Source organism: Pan troglodytes, chromosome 22 (assembly GCF_028858775.2).
Source record: "Pan troglodytes isolate AG18354 chromosome 22, NHGRI_mPanTro3-v2.0_pri, whole genome shotgun sequence".
NCBI classification, from domain to species: Eukaryota; Metazoa; Chordata; class Mammalia; order Primates; family Hominidae; genus Pan; species Pan troglodytes.
Window position 1 is genome coordinate 45976650 of NC_072420.2, and position 20226 is coordinate 45996875.

Here is a 20226-nt window from a genome sequence, read left to right on the forward strand (position 1 = left end):
GTCCCATGCAGGCAGCCCCAACAAGGCGGCCAGACCTCAGCCCCAGCCTGGCTCTGAGAGCCACACTTCCTAGCGGGCAAGGAGGGCTGTTGGCCGAGGCAGGCTGGCTCCTGGGACAGAGGGTCTCCTGGGATGGCCCCTTCCTGCACCTGCCTACCCCATCCTGCACGCTCTTCCCTCTGCGGCTTCTGAAGAGCTAGATCTGGGGTATGTCTGGTGTAGACAGGATAGAGTTGGGTTTTGCTGGGTGAGCCCATACAGCCACTTTTATCTTCACGGGTGAGTGGAGGCTGCTCGCGGTTCCCCATGTGGCTGACGGGGCCACACCAGCTCAGCCGCGCTGTTCTGTTTACTGTGGTCTCTCCCTGAATGCCTGCTTTGGCTTTTTGAATTCATTTATGCCGATTTGTACGTTTCCTCACGGCTCATTTGTGCTCATATGTATGATATTTGTGCATACACAACACCCACCTCCTCTTCCTCACGTGGGTTCTGCTCTCCCGGCCCCACCCTCCTCTTCCTTGCGTGGGTTCTGCCCTCCCGGTCCTACCCTCCTCTTCCTCGCATGGGTTCTGCTCTCCCGGCCCCACCCTCCTCTTCCTCGCGTGGGTTCTGCCCTCCCGGTCCTACCCTCCTCTTCCTCCCATGGGTTCTGCCCTCCCGGCCCCACCCTCCTCTTCCTCCCGTGGGTTCTGCTGTCCCGGCCCCACCCTCCTCTTCCTCGCGTGGGTTCTGCCCTCCCGGTCCTACCCTCCTCTTCCTCCCATGGGTTCTGCCCTCCCGGCCCCACCCTCCTCTTCCTCCCGTGGGTTCTGCTGTCCCGGCCCCACCCTCCTCTTCCTCGCATGGGTTCTGCCCTCCGGGTCCCGCTCCTCCTCCCCCTGCTCCGTGTTTAGTCCTCAGGTCAAGGTCACGGCCCGGATTCTGTCCCCTGAACCCACCCTCCCCTGAGGCAGGGACTGGACTCTTCGGATCTCTGTGTGGTGCCCTCTGCTCATGGCAGTCCCTCTGATGCCACCTCTGGGCTGGCCGAGCCTCACAGCGTCTGGCGGTGCCCCAGGATGGAGTCGGGGGCAGGGCCCGAGTTCCCCCTTGCTGAGCTGTTTCCCAAGCCCTGAGGCGTTCAGGACAGCGTGGGGGGAAAGCCACGCCCACCGTCTCGCCTCCACCCAGGTCCTGTCCTGCACGGGGGCTCTCGGGAGGCCTCAGCATTCTCCTTGAAGATGCCCAAACTTTACCAACCCCTGTGCCCAGCCCTGGCCCACACCCACGGAAGCAGGGAACTGGCCCCATCCCAGCCAGAGCGGGTACTCCAGGCGGGCCCAGAACCTGGAGCCGGTGCCCCCAAACTCGCATGAAGAGTCTGGCTGTCTGTCAGGAGGAGGCGTCTGGGCGCCCCCTGATGCCAGGACGGCTCTGCCCATTGTCTGCGTCCCTGACTCGAGAGCTTGAGCCCGGGGTGGGCCTCCAGAGGCTGGTGCTCTGTGCCAGCCATACGGGCACCCATGTAGCTGCCCCTCTGCCTTCTTGCCAAGCTCAGGACCCTCCCCACCTTGGACAAAATCACCTCCAACCCCTGCGCTTCACTCATCAAAATCACCTCTGCTTAATAAACCTTGAAGGTCTCAGGTGCTGCCCGCACGGGAGGCTCCTGCCTGCAGGCCTGGGGCCAGGCCCTGGAAGGCGCTTAGGGAGGGCTGGGCTGGCAGCTGCACAAGGGCAGCCTCGTGGGATGCTGGTCAAGCAGAAAATCCCCAGGGATGTGAGCTCGTTTTTGTGGGAACTCTGAAAGTGAAAACATCAACTCCCGGAACTGGGAGGCCACCAGCCCCAGAGGGCCCTCCCCAAGCCCCCGTGGGGTCCCAGCCAGGGCCATGGGTGTGGGCAGGCCTGCAGCTCACTGGCCAGCTCCCCTCTGCTTCCTCCCGGGCCACAGCATTCCTGGGGCCACCAGGGTCTCATTGTCCCTCACCTGGCCAGGGTCTCTGCGCCCCTCACCTCCTCTTTGCTGGAACATTCCACACATTCCTTCCCCCGACAGGGCAGGGTTCCTGGGCTGAGGCTGGGGCAGGTGTGCTGGGCCTGGAGCTCTCCCTAAGGTCTCCAGCTGATGTGGGCTCCTGGGATCTGCACCGTCTCCCCTGGGCCACCCTCGCTGGGCTCATCCTAAAGAAGCCTCCTCTGCCTGCCCCTCCTCCCTCCCAACCTGCAGGTGCCTCACCTATAGTTCCTTCTTTCAGCCTCCCCACCCCCCGGCACCCACCATGAGCTGAGCCTGCTGTGAGGAGGGGGGCAGCCCCAGGACCCCACACAGGTGGAGCTCAGCAGCTTCCAGTGAGAAACCCACGCAAACTGCCTGGGGAGTTCTGGCAGCGATGGGAGAAGGCACTGTCCTACCCAGGGGGCTGAGAAGGCTGACCCTTGAATGAATGGCAGTGAGCAGACATCAGTGGAGGTGGACAGGACACTGAGGACAGAGTCACCCTCCCAGGGAGTCAGAAATGAGGGGTGCAGGGGAGTGGGAGGGAGGTGAGGGGGTGGGGGTGGGAGGGAGGTGAGGGGGTGGGGATGGGAGGGAGGTGAGGGTGGTGAGAGGGAGGTGAGGGGGTGGGGGTGGGAGGGAGGTGAGGGAGGTGAGGGGGGTGGGGGCAGGAGGGAGGTGAGGGGGTTGGGAGCCGGAGGGAGGTGAGGGGGGTAGGGGCAGGAGGGAGGTGAGGGGGGTGGGGGCGGGAGGGAGGTGAGGGGATCAGGGTGGGAGGGAGGTGACAGGGTGGGAGGGAGGTGAGGGGGTGGGGGTGGGAAGGAGGTGAGGGGGGTGGGGTGGGAAGGAGGTGAGGGGCGTGGTGGTGGGAGGGAGGTGAGAGGGGTGAGAGGGAGGTGAGAGGGTGGGGGCAGGAGGGAGGTGAAGGGGTGGGGGTGGGAGGGAGGTGAGGGGGTAGGGTGGGGTGGGGGATGTGGAGGGGTCTCCTGGGCTCTGGCCTGAGCTAGGAAGGGGCAGGGCTGGGTCAGGAAGCTGGGTCTGGGCGCTGTGGTGCGTCCTGGGTGACTGTGGGACGCTGGAGGAGGAAGAGTTCCCGCATTTGCGTCTGGGTTGGGACTGTCTAGGTGAAAGCTCAGTGTGAACTGTCCGCTGTGTTCCCAGTGTCCAAGGCCCCCAGGGGCTGGGTGAGTCCCGAGGGGGATGTAGGCCGAGCAGAGTTGGGCACTGAACCCCCAGGCTCCCCTTGTTGACCACCCAGCCAGAAATTCCCAGGGCAGAAGGTGGGGTCTGCTCACCCATGGGGCAGGCGGTCTGGGGGTGTCTGACGCCTGGGCCTCTGGCCAGCAGGATGTGGACAGAAGTGGCCGCTGGGTGGGGCTGAGTGCAGAGGGCAGTGCCCATCCGCAGTGTGGCCGTGCGCCCCACAGAGTGTGGGCCTGAAGCGGGGAAAGGACCCCCCTCAACACCTCAGGCCGGCGGGTCCCATTCCAGCTGCCACCCGGACTCAGCCTGAGGCCTCCTCACCTGCACCAGCTTAATGTGGATCCCCAGCCACCATGGCGCCATAGCGCCCGATTCCCATCCCGGTGCCCCTGCTTCGGGCTCACTCACATCCCAGAGAGTCGGTGCCAGCAGGGCAGGGGACAGATCACGTGGGGCTCCTGGGGGACGAACAGTCGTGGGAGGCGGGGCTGCCAGGAGCCTGTGCGGAGGGGCCTCGAGGCTGGGGTGCAGGGAAGACCCCAAGGAGGAACTGTGCGGGGAGGGGCGAGTGCCCTGCGGGTGGGGGACCCCTGCCCAGCGGGACAGCCCTGAGAAGCCGGGGCCCAGCGTGGCAGGCGGGCACATCCTTCCCACCCCAGCTTCCCCCATCGCCCACGACACCCGTCCACACCTGTGGCCCAGCCACCTACACCCCAGCAAGTCCCACCGGCCTGTTCCGGTAGGAAAACCCGCGCACCCCCTTATCTGCAGGACACTGGTGCCCAAGCTTGTGGGAGGCCTGAGCTGTGGGCAGAGTGGGGAGGGAGGGAGCCACTGGTTCCCGGGAGAGCTTCCTCTCCCCAACCCCCACAACAGGTGGCAATACTTGATCCCCAGGAGAAGGTGCTTCCCTCTGCTACCTGGCCTCACTTTCCCACCCTGGGATTCCCGAGCAGCCTCAGTGAGCAGCAGACTCCGGGCTGGGCCCCCGTGAAGGGGGGTACTGCTATGCCTGCAGCCCAGGAGCAAGGTGCATGGTGCACCCGGGGGTGTCTCCAACCTGGTTCTACCTGGCTCCACGGGCAACGGTCTCAGTGGGCTGTGGTCCCTCCACGGGCTGTGGTTCTGTGGGCTGTGGTTTCGTGGGCTCTGGTCCCTGTGGGCTGTGCTGTGGCTCTCATCTGCCCCCCAAGGGGCCTGGCTGGACCGCTGTCTCCTCTGACCCTGCACTTGTCTGTGTCTCGGCCTTGGCTGCTGCTCCCCTGCCATGCGGGCTCGTCCCACACGGCCCCTGCCTTGAAGACATCTTCACATGGAGTTGGCAAAGCCCCGGGAGGCTCTGGGCCCTTGTATCGGGGTTGGGGGGTTAACCAGCCCCCTGGGAGGCTCTGGGCCCACTCTGTTTCTAACTGAGTCAGAGCCAAGATTAGAAAAGGCTGAAACCACCCCGTACAACCCAGGGCCCTGGTGCCTTTGCCAGCTGTTTCTAATCAGTCCGTGGTGTCAACCACATGGTGTTGCCCCAGGATCCCCGAAGCCAAGTCAGCCTTCACTGTGGAGGAGCAGGGCGGCCTTGAAAGGAGCTCTGTCCTCCATGGGGCCTCGGCCAGGAAGGGACAAAGGGGCTTTGTCCCCAGCCCAAGCCTGGAAGACCCTCCTCCAGCTGTGGCCCTCGGGACCGTCTGGCCGGCTCGTCCTTGGGGGTTGCATCTCCCCAGGCTGCAGCATGGGCCCCAGTCAGCCGCTGAGGTGCAGAGGATGAGAAATTCCACAGAAAAGCATGTACGGACACCTTGGGGAAGCTTCCGGAAGAATGCATGCAGGAGGCTCGCCACATGCCCAGGGTGGGACTCGGGTCCAGTTCCCTGCTCCTGCCCCCACATCATCCTCAAAGCACTGAAACATGAGCGCGTGGGCCGTGGGGACGCACTGTCAGAGGTCACCGCCTGACCCGGTGCCCAGTGTCTGCCCTGGCCCGTACGGTCCCATTGATCTGCCCCAGACGTGCTGCAGCCGTATGTTCAGGGCCCCAGGTCCCCCTAACTCCCGGGCTTGGCTTCCCCCGATACCACCCACGCTGGTCATCTCTTAGTCACCCCGACAATGCCCACTGCTCACAGGACAGCCCCACGCTCTGTGGCTGGGTGTGGAGGCCCCCGCTGGCCCTTCCTGATACCTCTGCCCCCTCTTTTCTCCTCTCTCCCTCCTGCCCCACCCCTGGCTGCAGTTGACTCTAACATTTCACTGGCATTCACCCTGGCACAGCTCACAGGCTGCATTGCTACCTCTGGGCTTTGCTGCCTGGTGAGGTGTGGGCATCCTTCAAAGCCCAGTTCCCCAATCACCTCTTCCAGGAAGCCTCCCCTGACTGCCTGGGTGGCAATGACTCCTCCCCTTCTGTGTGCAATGGAAACAGGTGGCCTGAGGAGTCAAACGGTGCAAACCCTGCCCCACTCTATTTGGGAAGCACTTGCTGTGTGGCAGGCGCTGCGCTTGGTGCTGGGGATAGACCATGGGGAAGAAACACACAGAACCTGCCCTGCTCTCAAGGAACAGGCCCTGGGGGCGGCCGGGGGCAGAGACCCAAGGCAGACACCCACACAGTGGCGTAATGACAGTGCTTATGGTGGGGACGTGGCTGCTCGGCAGGTCAGCAAGGGGATGTTCAGGTGACACTGGGGGCACGGAGACCCAGGGGAGAGTGGAGGGACAGAGGGGACGCTGGGCAAATGTCCCAAGGCTGAGGTGGAGCTGCAGGAAGGAGGAGGCTGCCAGGCAGAGGCGCAGAGAGCTTTGCAGGTGCTGGCAGAGACCAGCAGGCCCTGCGAGGCCTGGGGTGTGTCCTCAGCTGGGAGGGCCATAGAAGGATCTGGGCTTGCAGATGCTGGTGCAGACTGGAGGTCTGGGGTGTGAGAGTCCAGGCGGGGCTCCTGCCAACACCCAGGGGAGTGGGCCTGGGCCAGGTGGACCGGGAGCTGGCACGGTGGTCAGGTGCTTGGAGGCTGCGTGCCATGCTGGGGACCTGGAGGTGTGTGAGGAGGTGTCTGTTGCTCCTGGGGCTGCCGCCTGCAGGGCTGGGTGTGCAGCAGTGCGGGGCAAGGAAGTGGGCGGGTTCTGGGATGGTGGATGTTCCCTTTGTGTAGTCAGGGGAGGTGTTGGTGCCAAGCTGCCATTTGAGTTTGGCTCTGAGGGGTCTGGGCAGGGGACACACAGGGAATCACGCAGGATGGAGTGAGTTCCCAGGGACCCAGGGTGGCTTGGCCTGAGAACAGCTCCCACTCCCAGATGTGTGGGAAGCCCTCGGCACCAAGCCTCAGCCTCTCCATCTGTGAAATGGAGACAACGTCACTGGACTTGCAGGCTGTCCATGAGGGCGATGCGATCAGAAAGGGTGGAGTTCCTGAACGCCCCGGGTTTGGGGTCTCACAGCAGGAGCTTAGCTGGTGTCGGCATCTCCTGGACCCGTCCTCAGCTCCGAGCGCCCAGCCCTGCCACCTGTGTCCAAGTCTGCACTGTGCCCACGAGGCCCTCAAGGCCGCAGACAGCCCCACACATCTCGGACGCCGCCCCAGCACGGTCCTTGTGTGAGGTGGACACTCCTTCTAGGGAAGGAGTAGTAACTCTTGGATGGTCGGGTAGTTGCCATGGAAAGGGGCAGTAATGCCCAGGTATTGCCGTGGCAACCGTAAACTGACATGGCACACTGGAGGGCGTGCCTCATGGAAAGTTACCTGTGCCCCTGCCCTGTGTTAGCTAGGCCTCAATGTGGTCCAGTATCTGAGCCCCGCCTCCTGCTTCAGATGTTCCCGTCTGTCACCCCATTACCAGGGCGGCACTTCGGGTCCCTTCCAGCCATCATTGTCCTGGCATCGCCACAGTGGACACTGCCACACAGGCTTGTGTGCTTGCGCGTACCCAGGTCCTCACCTCTCTGGGGTAAACCAGGCACGTGGCGGCCGCCCCATTTTCCATCCACCAGCGGTGGAGGAGTTGCCCAGCCTTGCAGGAAAACAGCTCTCATGCCAGCAGCGGAGCATCCTATTCAAGTTTTCTCAGGGCTGCCAGCACAAATGCTACGTGCCGGGCGGCTTCCTCAGCAGACCGTTGTTTCTCTGCGTCCTGGAGGCTGGACGTCCCAGGTCCCCGTGTGGCAGGCCTGGTTCCTCCCGCCGCCTCTCCTTGGCTTGTGGGCGGCGTCTCCTCCCTGGGTCCTCGCAGGGCCACCCCTCCGTGTGTCTGTGTCCTCCCTCCCCTTATAAGGACCCCAGGCAGACTGGATCAGGGCCTGCCCTAAGGACTGAATTTTACCTTAATCACCTCTTTAAAAGCTGTCTCCAAATACAGTCACCTTCTGGGGTCCTGGCTGTTAGGGCTTTGATGCATGGATTTGGGGGACCCCGCTCAGCTCCTAACAGCCCCCACCCTCTGCCTGCCTTTACCATGGGGCTGAGCCCAGCCCCGCAGGAGTCCCCTGGCTTGATGTCTGCTGTGGCCACGGCGACCCTCAGGCTGCTCCAGCCACACCTGTGCTTGTCTCTGCCTGGCCCTGGGGCTTCACCTCCTGAGGGGGTGGAGAGAGAGAGAGACCTGTCCCTCCCAGCTCTCCTGGCCTTGCCCACTGCAGAGCCCAGAGGGACATCCTCCGCCGTGGGCCTGGGCTCAGGTGTGCTCCGCGTTCTCCGGCCCCTCCTCCAGGTGCGCTGCTCACAGCACACGTCTCCACGTCCTGGCATCCCGGGCCTCCCTGGGCTCCGTGGCCCCGGAGGGTGCCCCTCCCTCAGCCAGTACTGTGGGAAGACCCCGGTCCCTCTGGGGCCAGACGAGCAGGGCAGAGTGAGCAGGTCCCCCTGCGGTGGAGATTCACGATCTCCACCCCGCCCAGCAGCCATCCCAGGCCGCAGTCTGCTGACTATCCCCAGCTCACACTTCTCACCAGCTGACACGGTGATCTGGCCGGGCACCTGCCCAGGGTCCCACCCGCAGAGGAACCCGCCTCTTCCAGGTTGGTTCCGGGCTCCTGGACGGATCACGCACTGTTGACATGCAGTTGTAGCTTTTTTCTTGTGGGTAGGAGCAATGCTCTTCCCAGCTCCACCTGGAATTCCGCCAGGGATGGGTGCAGCATCCTAACCCCGCCTTCCCTTGGAGAATTCACTGCTCTGGACAGACGCCTGGCCCAGCATTTCAAAGGCGCATCTGTTATGGACCGGGCCCCCAGAGGAGACGTCTTTTTGCCATTTTGTTTTCTGACCGGAGGGTTTTTTGGAGGTTGCCCTCCCACCCACCGGGTTGCTGGCAGCCCAGCCCGTGCTGTTTTCAGTGGACCCTTTTGCAAATGTCTTCACAGGCTCCCGGGAAGCTGAGCTGAACAGTGACCTCAGCCTTGAGCAATCCCGAGGATGTGTTTGCTGAGGAAATCATTAAACAGGGAGATGAGAGCATTCAACCCCCCACATGCCAGGCTCTGCGGGAGGCTGCTTATTCCTGTGGCCTCGGGCCAGGTGCCCCAGCGTTTGCTGCCCTTGGTAGACACTTGTCTGGCCTGAGCCCTTGGGCACCATACACCGACACGGTTAGGGCAGCCAGGGTCAGCCCAGGCCCCTGGGAGAGCTGAGTGGAGGGGCCACTGGCCAAGCACAGAGGGTGCCTGGGAGAGCTGAGTGGAGGGGCCACTGGCCAAGCACAGAGGGTGCCTGGGAGAGCTGAGTGGAGGGGCCACTGGCCAAGCACAGAGGGTGCCTGGGAGAGCTGAGTGGAGGGGCCACTGGCCAAGCACAGAGGGTGCCTGGGAGAGCTGAGTGGAGGGGCCACTGGCCAAGCACAGAGGGTGCCTGGGAGAGCTGAGTGGAGGGGCCACTGGCCAAGCACAGAGGGTGCCTGGGAGAGCTGAGTGGAGGGGCCACTGGCCAAGCACAGAGGGTGCCTGGGAGAGCTGAGTGGAGGGGCCACTGGCCAAGCACAGAGGGTGCCTGGGAGAGCTGAGTGGAGGGGCCACTGGCCAAGCACAGAGGGTGCCTGGGAGAGCTGAGTGGAGGGTGCAGGGTGCCCAGGACCAGGCATCACCTGATGGTCACCTGGGGGAACCTGCTCACTCCGCCCTGCTGCCCTGCTCACTGCTCGGGGGCCCAGCCAGGCCGGGGACCAGGGCCTCAGAGTGGAGGGGGGTCAGGGCCCAGGGCCTCAGGGTGGAGGATGGTCAGGGCCCAGGGCCTCAGGGTGGAGGATGGTCAGGGCTCAGGGCCTCAGGGTGGAGGGTGGTCAGGGCCCAGGGCCTCAGGGTGAAGGATGGTCAGGACTCATGGCCTCAGGGTGGAGGGTGGTCAGGGCCCAGGGCCTCAGGGTGGAGGCTGGTCAGGACTCAGGGCCTCAGGGTGGAGGCTGGTCAGGACTCAGGGCCTCAGGGTGGAGGCTGGTCAGGGCCCAGGGCCTCAGGGTGAAGGATCGTCAGGGTCCAGGGCCTCAGGGTGGAGGATGGTCAGGGCCCAGGGCCTCAGGGTGGAGGATGGTCAGGACTCAGGGCCTCAGGGTGGAGGATGGTCAGGACTCAGGGCCTCAGGGTGGAGGATGCTCAGGGCCCAGGGCCTCAGGGTGGAGGATGCAGGGCCCAGGGCCTCAGGGTGGAGGATGGTCAGGACTCAGGGCCTCAGGGTGGAGGATGGTCAGGACTCAGGGCCTCAGGGTGGAGGATGGTCAGGACTCAGGGCCTCAGGGTGGAGGGTGGTCAGGACTCAGGGCCTCAGGGTGGAGGATGGTCAGGACTCAGGGCCTCAGGGTGGAGGGTGGTCAGGACTCAGGGCCTCAGGGTGGAGGATGGTCAGGACTCAGGGCCTCAGGGTGGAGGGTGGTCAGGACTCAGGGCCTCAGGGTGGAGGATGGTCAGGACTCAGGGCCTCAGGGTGGAGGGTGGTCAGGACTCAGGGCCTCAGGGTGGAGGGTGGTCAGGACTCAGGGCCTCAGGGTGGAGGATGGTCAGGACTCAGGGCCTCAGGGTAGAGGATGGTCAGGACTCACAGCCTCAGGATGGAAGGGTATCAGGGCCCAGGGCCTCAGGGTGGAGGATGGTCAGGGCCCAGGGCCTCAGGGTGGAGGATGCAGGGCCCAGGGCCTCAGGGTGGAGGATGGTCAGGACTCAGGGCCTCAGGGTGGAGGGTGGTCAGGGCCCAGGGCCTCAGGGTGAAGGATCGTCAGGGCCCAGGGCCTCAGGGTGGAGGGTGGTCAGGACTCAGGGCCTCAGGGTGGAGGGTGGTCAGGACTCAGGGCCTCAGGGTGGAGGATGGTCAGGGCCCAGGGCCTCACGGTGGAGGGCAGTTAGGGGTGGAGGCAGTCAGGGCTCAGGGCCTGAGGATGGAGGGGGTCAGGCCTCAGGGCACTGGACAGCTGACTGGCTTCTTCACAACCGTTTTCCTTCTTTTCGCCCAACATAACCACTGGGAGGTATCCACAGAAGGGGGCTCCTCAAACACTGCCTGGTGTCCTCTGTCTCAGCCACAGGGGAAAGGACTCTCACGGGGCGGAGTGGGAACTTTGGGTGAAACTGGGCAGGGGGTGCTGGCCAAGGCGGGGGAGGGGGTGGACTCCCATCAGGTCAGGAGCTCCGAGGTGAGGCCTCTGCTAGGGTGGAGGGTCTCAAGATGGGGAGGGAGGGGTTGTGGGAAAGGGGAGGGGAGGTGGACCCGCTCCAGGAGCCTCAGGGGCCTTCGGGATGGAGCCGCTGGGCATTGGCGAGAGGCTTCCGTCCACAGCACAGCCCCGCACGGGGGCAGAGGACGGGAAGGGACCCAGGGCAGCCCCGAACCACCTCAGACTTTTGGAAAATGAACTGGAAAGAAACAAGACTTCTTTTGAAAAGAAGAATGTCCTTTTTTATTTTGACTTTTTGTCATCGATATTTTTTGCGTTACTCCTGGTTTTAAAAAGAATTGCATTAAAATACCGCTTTTCTGATGAGTGAGTTTTTGGAACACCCCCTTGCTCCCTGCTTTAATTTTGCCCTGGAGAGGAGCACCTCATTCTACTCTGGGCTGTGCATCTTTGGAAGGAATGCTGAGACCCCCGGTTCCCACTGTCCGCATGGGCCATACCCCGTGAGCCAGCGGGACCAGCTCCGGAGGCAGAAGGTCAGCCCGGGGTCAGCTTCAGCCTTGGCGGGGGCAGCCGCTCAGCCCAGTGTGGCCCAGGGAGGCCAGGCTGGCTAAGGGCAGGGCCAGGACCACCCAGAATGGGAGGCCCACAGCCCACCAAGGGGTTGCCCCGTGGGAAGACATGGGGAATGGGTCTGGCCCTCTCAGCACGCTGTGGAGTGTGGCAGAGGGCGGGGGTCGTGTCCTGGAAGGAGGAGGCTGAGCCTCCAGAGAGCAGAGTTGGGCTGGAAGATTAGGGGAATGCTGTGTGTACGGGGCCCAGCCATGACAAGCAGTGACTGTGGTTTTAGCCAAGAGTGGGCAGTGAGGGAGGGGACACACGTGGCGGATAGGGTGGGGGGGTGGCCCCCACAGGACATCAGGAGGGACCTAAGTGAAGGAGGAAGCGCTGGCAGGCCAGGCACCCACCCTCGGGGGCCAACTATCCAGAGAGGGGCAGGGGGAGGGCAGGGGGAGGGGGCTGAGAGTGGGCAGAGGGAGGGCTGGAGCAGGGGCTGAGAGCAGGCAGGGGGAGGGCAGGGGGAAGGGGCTGAGAGCGGGCAGGGGGAGGGCAGGGGGAAGGGGCTGAGAGCGGGCAGGGGGAAGGGGCTGAGAGCGGGCAGGGGGAAGGGGCTGAGAGTGGGCAGGGGCTGAGAGTGGGCAGGGGCTGAGAGCAGGCAGGGGGCAGGGGCTGAGAGCGGGCAGGGGGAGGGCCGGAGCAGGGGCTGACAGCAGGCAGAGGGAGGGCCGGGGCAGGGGCTGCTGCCTCCTGGAAACGTTTCATGTTGTCCTTGAACTATTTACAGTGAGGATTATTTATAAAACCCAAATCGCTTCAAAGTCATTTCCAGGTTTTACATGAACAAAAATCTATTTGAAAAAAGAAAATAATAAAATAAACATTTAAAAATCTTTCTTAGAATTCCCTAAATTTCAGGGCCGTGTGTGTGCCCATGTGTGGTATTTGTGTGTGTGCGTCTGTGCATCGGTGTCAGTGTGTCTGTGTCTGTGAGTCTGTGTGTCTGTATCTGTGTGTCGGTGCATCTCTGTGTCTGTGTGTGTCTGTGTCTGTGTGCCTGTGTGTGTGTCTGTCACTGTGTGTGTGTGTCTGTGTGTCTGTGCATCTGTGTGTCTGTGTGTGTCAGTGTGTCTGTGTGTGTGTCTCAGTGTGTCTGTATCTGTGTGTTGGTGCATCTGTGTGTCTGTGTCTATGTGTCTGTGTGCTTGGGTGTCTGTCACTGTGCGTCCGTGTGTCTGTGCATCCGTGTGTCTCTGTATATGTGTGTGTGTCAGTGTGTCTGTATCTGTGTGTTTGTGCATCTGTATGTCTGTGTATGTGTGTCAATGTGTCTGTGTGCTTGTGTGTCTGTCACTGTGTCTGTGCATCCGTGTGTCTGTCTGTGCATCCGTGTGTCTGTGTGTCTGTGCATCCGTGTGTCTGTGCATATATGTCTGTGTACGCACACAGCTGATCCTCTGACACCGAGGAGGAGACACAGTGGGGATTCTGGGTCTGGCAGGCTCTCTCCTCTGCGTCTCTCAAGCCTCCCACAACCCCCTTAGCGTCCACCCATGCTGTAAGAGGAGACCATCTGGAGTCCCAGGTGTTTCAGAGACTGGAAACCAGCCCACGGGGCCCCTGGAGGAACAAAAACCAGTTCCCAGCCAGCGCATGCACACATGAGACACGCCCTCAGCCACTGGCTTCTGCCACTGCTTTACTGAGTCAGCCATGAGTGGGGCTGAGGAGCCCGCCCTCCCATCAACGTGTTGCTACCTGGAGAGCATTGACAGACTTGGGCCATTCCTCTCCGTGGCGGGTGCCCCTGTCTTCCTGTCTACATGAGTCCAGGGGCCCTGTGGTGCATGGGAACAGCCAGGAGGGGTGGCTCAGCAGGACTAAGATGAGAGACTATCACGAGACCCGGGCACATTCTCACCAACAGCGGGTTCCTTTCCGTCCCCGCATCTTCCCTCAGCAGCAAGCCCCTGTCCAGAGCCCAGACTCCACAAAGGCCCATCAGTCATCACTGTCCACATGTGCATCCGATGTGTAGGGTGGCGGCAGGGATGAGGCTCAGACAGACAAGACACCCCAGGGTCAGCCAGGCCGGCCTGTCCCACTTGAGCTGGGCTGAGACACCAATGTCACCCCTCTTGAAGCCCCCAAAGCTTGCTCTCTGGCCGACAGCTGGCTTTTGAGCCAGAAGCCTGGTGACCCTGTTAGGATCTGGCAGACCCGCCAGGGTGGCTCCCAACTCACCCACTTCCCGCCCTGAGGTCCTCTCCTCCCTCCCCACCCTCTGGCTACATGGACTCTCCATCCTGGAACACCGGGCATGCACCTGACTCGCCTTTGCCTCGCCGTTCCCTCTGCCTGCGATGCTGTTTCCCCCACCACACAGGCCTCCCTGGCTCCTGGCCTCCTCCAGTCTTTTCTCAGGGTCTTCTCCGCGAGGCCCCTCTGACAACCCCGTTCACATTCCTAACCAGCACCCAGCAGCCTGTCTCATTGTCTCTTACTGGAATGTGTGTTTGCACGGCAGGGATATTCCCCCTGCTGTGTGGTGATGGATCCCCAGCGTCTGGAACTGCTTCTAATGCAAAGGAGCTGGGAAGCCTTCAGTGTGGGGATGAGCGAGTGAGGCAGGCGGCTGCCGGTGCGGGGAAGACAGTTAGGGTTGTTCTTACATGATAGTTTTTAAAGATGCCATCTTTTCAACCAAGAAATTCTACTTCTAGGCCCCTGCCCTGGAGAAACAATGAACTGGTGGGGAAGAGTTTCATCATTTCAAATGCTCGGCCATGGTTTCTGTGACCTGTGGGTCTGGTTCCTCCATGGATGGAGCAGATGTCAGCGGCCTTTGACTGGAGAAGGTCGTGGGTCTTGCAGGCTTCAAAAGCTTCTTCGTTTATGTCGTGCCAAGAAAGCTGTGGCTGGGAACGGTTCCCTCCCTCGGTGTCTGCTCGTGGCAGCTCCCGGGCGTTTCTGGGCTGCCTCACCCCGCACTGCACTGGCCTCAGAGCCAGGCCTTCATCTGACCAAGTCCCCACCTCCCGCTGTCTTCACTAGTGCTGTTCTTTATCTATCTTTGGGTTCCTTTTAGTATTTTCCCCCAAATTTTCAAATGATGTGTCTGGTTGATTGAATGTGAACCTTTCTTGATTACTAGGTAAATGCATCTGGTTTTCCTGGTGTGGCCGAGTCCCACAGGTGCAGTGTGGGGCACCCACGTGCCTTCCCTGGAGTGAGGAGTCCGAGCTCTCCTCTCCGTCTCTGCTCATGATGGGGGCCATGCTCCCCCGTGCCCTTCCCAGCAAAGATGGGGCCTCCAGAGCTCCACTCCCACTCCCGAGCCCCTTCAGTGTGGACACATCTCACTGTTACCCTGGTATCCGTTCACAGTCACTGAGACTTGGCCAGCAGCTTTGCTGCCTTTGTGTAAATCTAGCTCCAACATCTTACATGAGAATGAATTGAATTCAGATTCTTTAATGGCCCACCCTGGAGTTTTATCCCTCCTGGTAATAATTTCATGACCAACACAATTCTTTGTTTAGCTGAGTATTTCGATTCTGGTGAGCATCATTTCATGTGTGTGGTGTTGTCAACAGCCACAGGTGAGTCTAAAATAATAGCACAGGGTCTTGTGACGGTGCTGGGAACCTCTCCGCTCATACTGGCCCGCATGTCTTGGGACGGGAGTCACAGCGCAAGCTTGCAGGTGGTCATTCCTGGGAGTGTTAAGGCAATACAGGTCTCTGAGAAGAGAGAAAAAGGTGTCTTTATATTCAGAATATTCAGGGAACAGCGCTGGTGTTTACATCTGATGTGAAGTGACCAACACAGAGAAGAAACAGACACGCCCAGGTCAAGGGAATTTGTCTTTAACATATTGTTTTTAAATAACCCACAATTTGGTATTGAATTCTAATTTTTAAAAGACACTCAGGTATTTATTTATTTGAGACGGAGTCTCGCTCTGTCGCCCAGGCTGGAGTGCAGTGGTGCAATCTTGGCTCACTGCAAGCTCCGCCTCGCGGGTTCACGCCATTCTCCTGCCTCAGCCTCCTGAGTAGCTGGGACTACAGGTGCCCGCCATCACGCTTGGCTGATTTTTTGTATTTTTAGTAGAGATGGGGTTTCACCGTGTTAGCCAGGATGGTCTCGATCTCCTGACCTCATGATCCCCCCGCCTTGGCCTCCCAAAGTGCTGGGATTACAGGTGTAAGCCACCGTGCCCGGCCAGGTATTTATTTCTTAATGCCCTATTCCTACAAAGTGCAAAGGCCATTTGAGAATGTCAGAAACTATAATGAACTAAGATCAAAATACAATAGCTTTCCACATGGATATTATTAGAGATGCTTGCCCTTAAATTTCACCCTGCAATTCAGGTTAAGGAGCAATTTTATAGGCCTTTATAACATTATGATATAATCAATGCTTCTATAAAATCCCGTTTATGAACGACAAGGGACCCATCGTGTGTGTCAGAGTCACTCACAAAACGTTTAATGAGCTGTTCCGGTAATGACATGACCCAACAAGGGATTTCCAAAATGCCCAGTCTTTCAAAAACGATATGAAAATCTCCAAATCGGACATTTAAAATGATTCAAATTATTATTAGGAAAAGCATATAAGATGTATTAAAGAAGAAGCATGGTTTGGCTCCTTTTTAAACATTTTAATTAGTGGACTTTGTTACTTAGAGCAGTTTTAGGTTTACAGAAAAACTGAGTCTCAGGTCCAGGGAGCCCCAGTGCCTCGGCTCCCCTGCGACTGACATCCTGCTTCCTGTGCTGCGTTTGTTACAATTATCAGTCGCGCGAATACACGGCTCACGTTAGGGCTCACTCCTTGTGTCAAACATTTTATGGGTTTTGACAAGTGTGTCATGACATGGATCCACTAGTTCTGGTCCCTTTTATCAGGTTAAAAATAAAATGGGGCCTTGCAGAGATTTAAATGTGGTAGTAATCACCTTTGTTATATTTTTCCTTCTGAAAATATTAGCCTTAGAAGGAAATGTTTTAACAACTAGCCACTGTTCTGTGTCTGGGCACATGTCCATAGTGAGCGTATTCTCTTATCTGCTTCATGTCTGGGCACATGTCCATAGCGAGCGTATTCTCTTATCTGCTTCATGCTGTTGCCAATTTACAGACCAGTCGCTCAGAAGCTGTGATTTTTCTTTTGAGCATAAGCTTATCCTCAATATGGAAACTTTAACTCAAAATACAGTTTGGTCTCATAGGAGCATTGTAGTCTTGTTGGCTGGAATTCACGTGGAGACCGATGACAGTGCCTCTTTCCTCTGCACACATCCATCCATCCATCCATCCATCCATCCATCCATCCACCCACCCTCCCGTCCATCCATCCATCCATCCATCCATCCATCCACGCACCCGTCCATCCATCCACCCATCCATCCATCCATCCGTCCACCCATCCATCCATCTATCCACCCACACGTCCATCCATACATCCACCCGTCCATCCATCCATCCATCCATCCACCCATCCATCCATCCATCCATCCATCCATCCACCCACCCACCCACCCGTCCATCCATCCACCCATCCATCCATCCACCCATCCACCCATCCATCCATCCACCCATCCATCCATCCATCCATCCATCTATCCACCCACCCATCCACCCGTCCACCCATCCATCCATCTGTCCACCCACCCGTCCATCCATCCATCCACCCATCCATCCATCCACCCATCCATCCATCCACCCATTCATCCATCCATCTATCCATCCATCCATCCATCCACCCATCCATCCATCCACTCATCCATCCATCTATCCACCCACCCGTCCATCCATCCATCCATCCATCCATCCACCCACCCATCCATCCATCCATCCATCCATCCATCCATCCATCCATCCACCCATCCACCCGTCCATCCATCCATCCATCCATCCACCCACCCATCCATCCATCCATCCATCCATCCATCCATCCATCCACCCACCCGTCCATCCATCCATCCATCCATCCATCCGTCCATCCATCCACCCACCCGTCCATCCATCCACCCATCCATCCATCCACCCACCCATCCATCCATCTATCCACCCATCCATCCATCCATCCATCCATCCACCCACCCGTCCATCCATCCACCCATCCACCCATCCACCCGTCCATCCATCCATCCATCCATCCATCCATCCATCCACCCATCCACCCGTCCATCCATCCATCCATCCACCCACCCGCCCATCCATCCACCTATTCATCCATCCATCCATCCATCCATCCATCTATTTATCCATCCATCCATCCATCCGTTTATCCATCCGTCCATCCATCCATCCCTCCGTTTGCTCATTTCCACCCAGGAATCCATCATCTCTCAAACTAAGGTTTCGACATCATTCCTTCTTTTCAGAAAGTGCAAACCAAAGCTAAGACTGGCTCACACATGCCACGCGGGAGTTAGAGTGAGAGCATTTTTCAGATCCTTGTTCTCTTCTGGCCCCACCTCCGGCAGTTTCTGGAAGTCCCAGGACAGGGAAGAGGAGAGAAAGGCGGCAAAGAAATTATCGAGTGTGGCTCTTCCCTCTCCTCAGAGGAAATTGTTCACCTGCCACCCTCGGAAATTTAATTTTCAGTGTTAAAACTTGAAATTTTATAGTAGTATGTGTACCAAAGTTATAAAATGGGCAAACTTGTCTAAACGAAGATTTCTACATTGTTATGACATTTTCCCCAGATAATCACAAGCTCTGAGATACACTTGTGAACCTTACTTATGCAGACATTCTCTTAAACTGGGATTCTTTCTCTCAGTTTACCTTAGGCTAACACAGAAACATATTTTGACACAGAAAGAATTTTTTCTCTTCATTGCTCAAGTCACCTGGAGGCAGCTCCTGCCTGGGGTGGATGCCTCTGACCCCTGGGAATGACCCCTGCAGCCACCACTGAGCCCCCCACAGAAGGAGGCTCGTTCCTGGTCCAGCTTTCCCACCCGGGGTCTCTGTGGCTGGCTCCCCCCAGCTCGGGGCAGAAGCCTAATTCAGGGTTGTTCTGCTCAGTTGATCCAGTCGGACGCTAGGGTTTGCCTGGGGGCCCGGCCTGCCAGCAGCACAGGTGAGGGGATGCAGGCTTGGTCACAAGCACCCCCGCTGACCTTCCCTAGACCTGGCACATTTAATCTTCTTCTTTGGGGAGGGGAAGAGGATGCATTCAGAAATGCCTTTGCTGATGAGGCCCTCAGGAGCTTGTACGGGAATCACTCAAAATTCCCAAGTAGCCTGAGTGTCCTAATTCATTTCTGTGTACATCTGCCTAATTCTCAATCCACGTCTAAGGTTAGAATGAACATTTGAATTAGCCACTCTGGACAACACACACACGCACTATACCATGCATTTAGATCTCTCTGTACCTTGCTCGTGTCAGCACAAATGCAGCCCCTCTCTTTTCAAAAGCCCGGTTCGTTTTCCAGCAGGTGCGTGCTTTCATTAGACTTTCCCTCCTGTGGGTTCTGGCAGATTTCCCAACACAAGCACGGCAGGAAGTGCATTGTGTTTGTAGAAAATCCAAAATAATCTCTAGGTGAGTGTTAGGATGAAAAATGAATTTAGTGTTGGTACAGGTTTTTGCTTGTTGTACTTTTTGTGGGGGAGGGTGATAAAAATATTCCAAAATTGATTGCGATGATGGTTGTGCAATTCTGTGAATATACTAACAAGCACTGAACTCTATACTTCAAACAGGTGAACTGTATGGTATGTGAATTATATTTTAATAAAGCTGTTATTTTTAAAAAGTAAATTTAGCAACAACACTGCATACAAGCTAAATATACAAAAATTAATTATCTTTATACAGACCAGCAACTAATAATTAGAAAATGAGAATTTTTAAATGATACCATTTTGGTAGTATCAAAACCCATCAATTACCTAGTAATTGTTCAGTAAAATATTCCAAAAACAGCAAAACATTGACTAAGGTACATTAAAGAAGATTTAAATAGCCCAGGCATGGGGTCTCACGCCTGTAATCCCAACACTTTAGGAGTCCTAGGAGGGCGCATCACCTGAGGTCAGGAGTTCGCGACCAGCCTGGCCAACATGGTGAAACCCCATCTCTACTAAAAATACAAAAATTAGCCAGGTGTGGAGGTGTGCGCCTGTAATCCCAGGTACTTAGGTGGCTGAGGCAGGAGAATCGCTTGAACCTGGGAGGTGGAGGTTGCAGTGAGCGGAGATCTCACCACAGCACTCCAGCCTGAGTGACAGAAAAAAAAGAAAAAAAAAAGATTTAAATAAAGGAGGGGATATGATATGTTTATGGATTAAAAGCAAGTTAAAAACAAGTTAACAAACACAACAATTGATCTATAAATTCCATGTAATCACCATTAAAATCCAGGCCAAAGTGTGTGAGTGTGTGTGTGGTGGGTGGGGGGTTGCCAAGCTAAAGTTTACATGGGAATGGACGGGGCAAGAACAGCAAGACGACCTTGAGGACGACCAAAGCGAGGGACTCGGCCCCCAGGTGCCAATGCCCACCACAAAGCTATAGGAGTCCAGACCAGGCCACACAGTGGTCAGTGAAGTGGAATGGAAGGTCCAGAAACACACACACGGGACACTTGATTCACAACAGATTCAGGATTGCAGATCAAGGGAACGGGGGACCTCTTTACTAGTGGTGCCAGCTCAGTTGCAGATTCATACAGAATGCAGGAAGCCGGGGCCCCACGTTCTCCCATATGCAGTCTGCAAATGCAAACACGGAGGCTGAAACAAACACATCTGGAAGAAATCACAGGGGAGCATCTCCCCTGCTGTGCCCAGGATCCACGGGTGAGCAAGACAGGGTCCCTGTCCAGATGGGGTTTCATTTGGGGGTGCGGAGGGGGTGCAGAACCAAAAAAA

At 58.1% G+C, this 20226-nt stretch overlaps 1 long non-coding RNA gene across 1 annotated transcript; it reads right to left on the reverse strand.

Moving 5' to 3' along the window:
- Positions 1–14777: 14777 nt before the first annotated feature.
- On the reverse strand, positions 14778–18929 carry LOC112206647 (uncharacterized). Its single transcript, XR_002941068.2, has 2 exons — positions 18726–18929; positions 14778–15066 (listed from the first exon to the last, which is right to left on the reverse strand). It is a non-coding gene; the product is annotated as an uncharacterized LOC112206647 (long non-coding RNA).
- Between the last annotated feature and the right edge of the window lie 1297 nt (positions 18930–20226).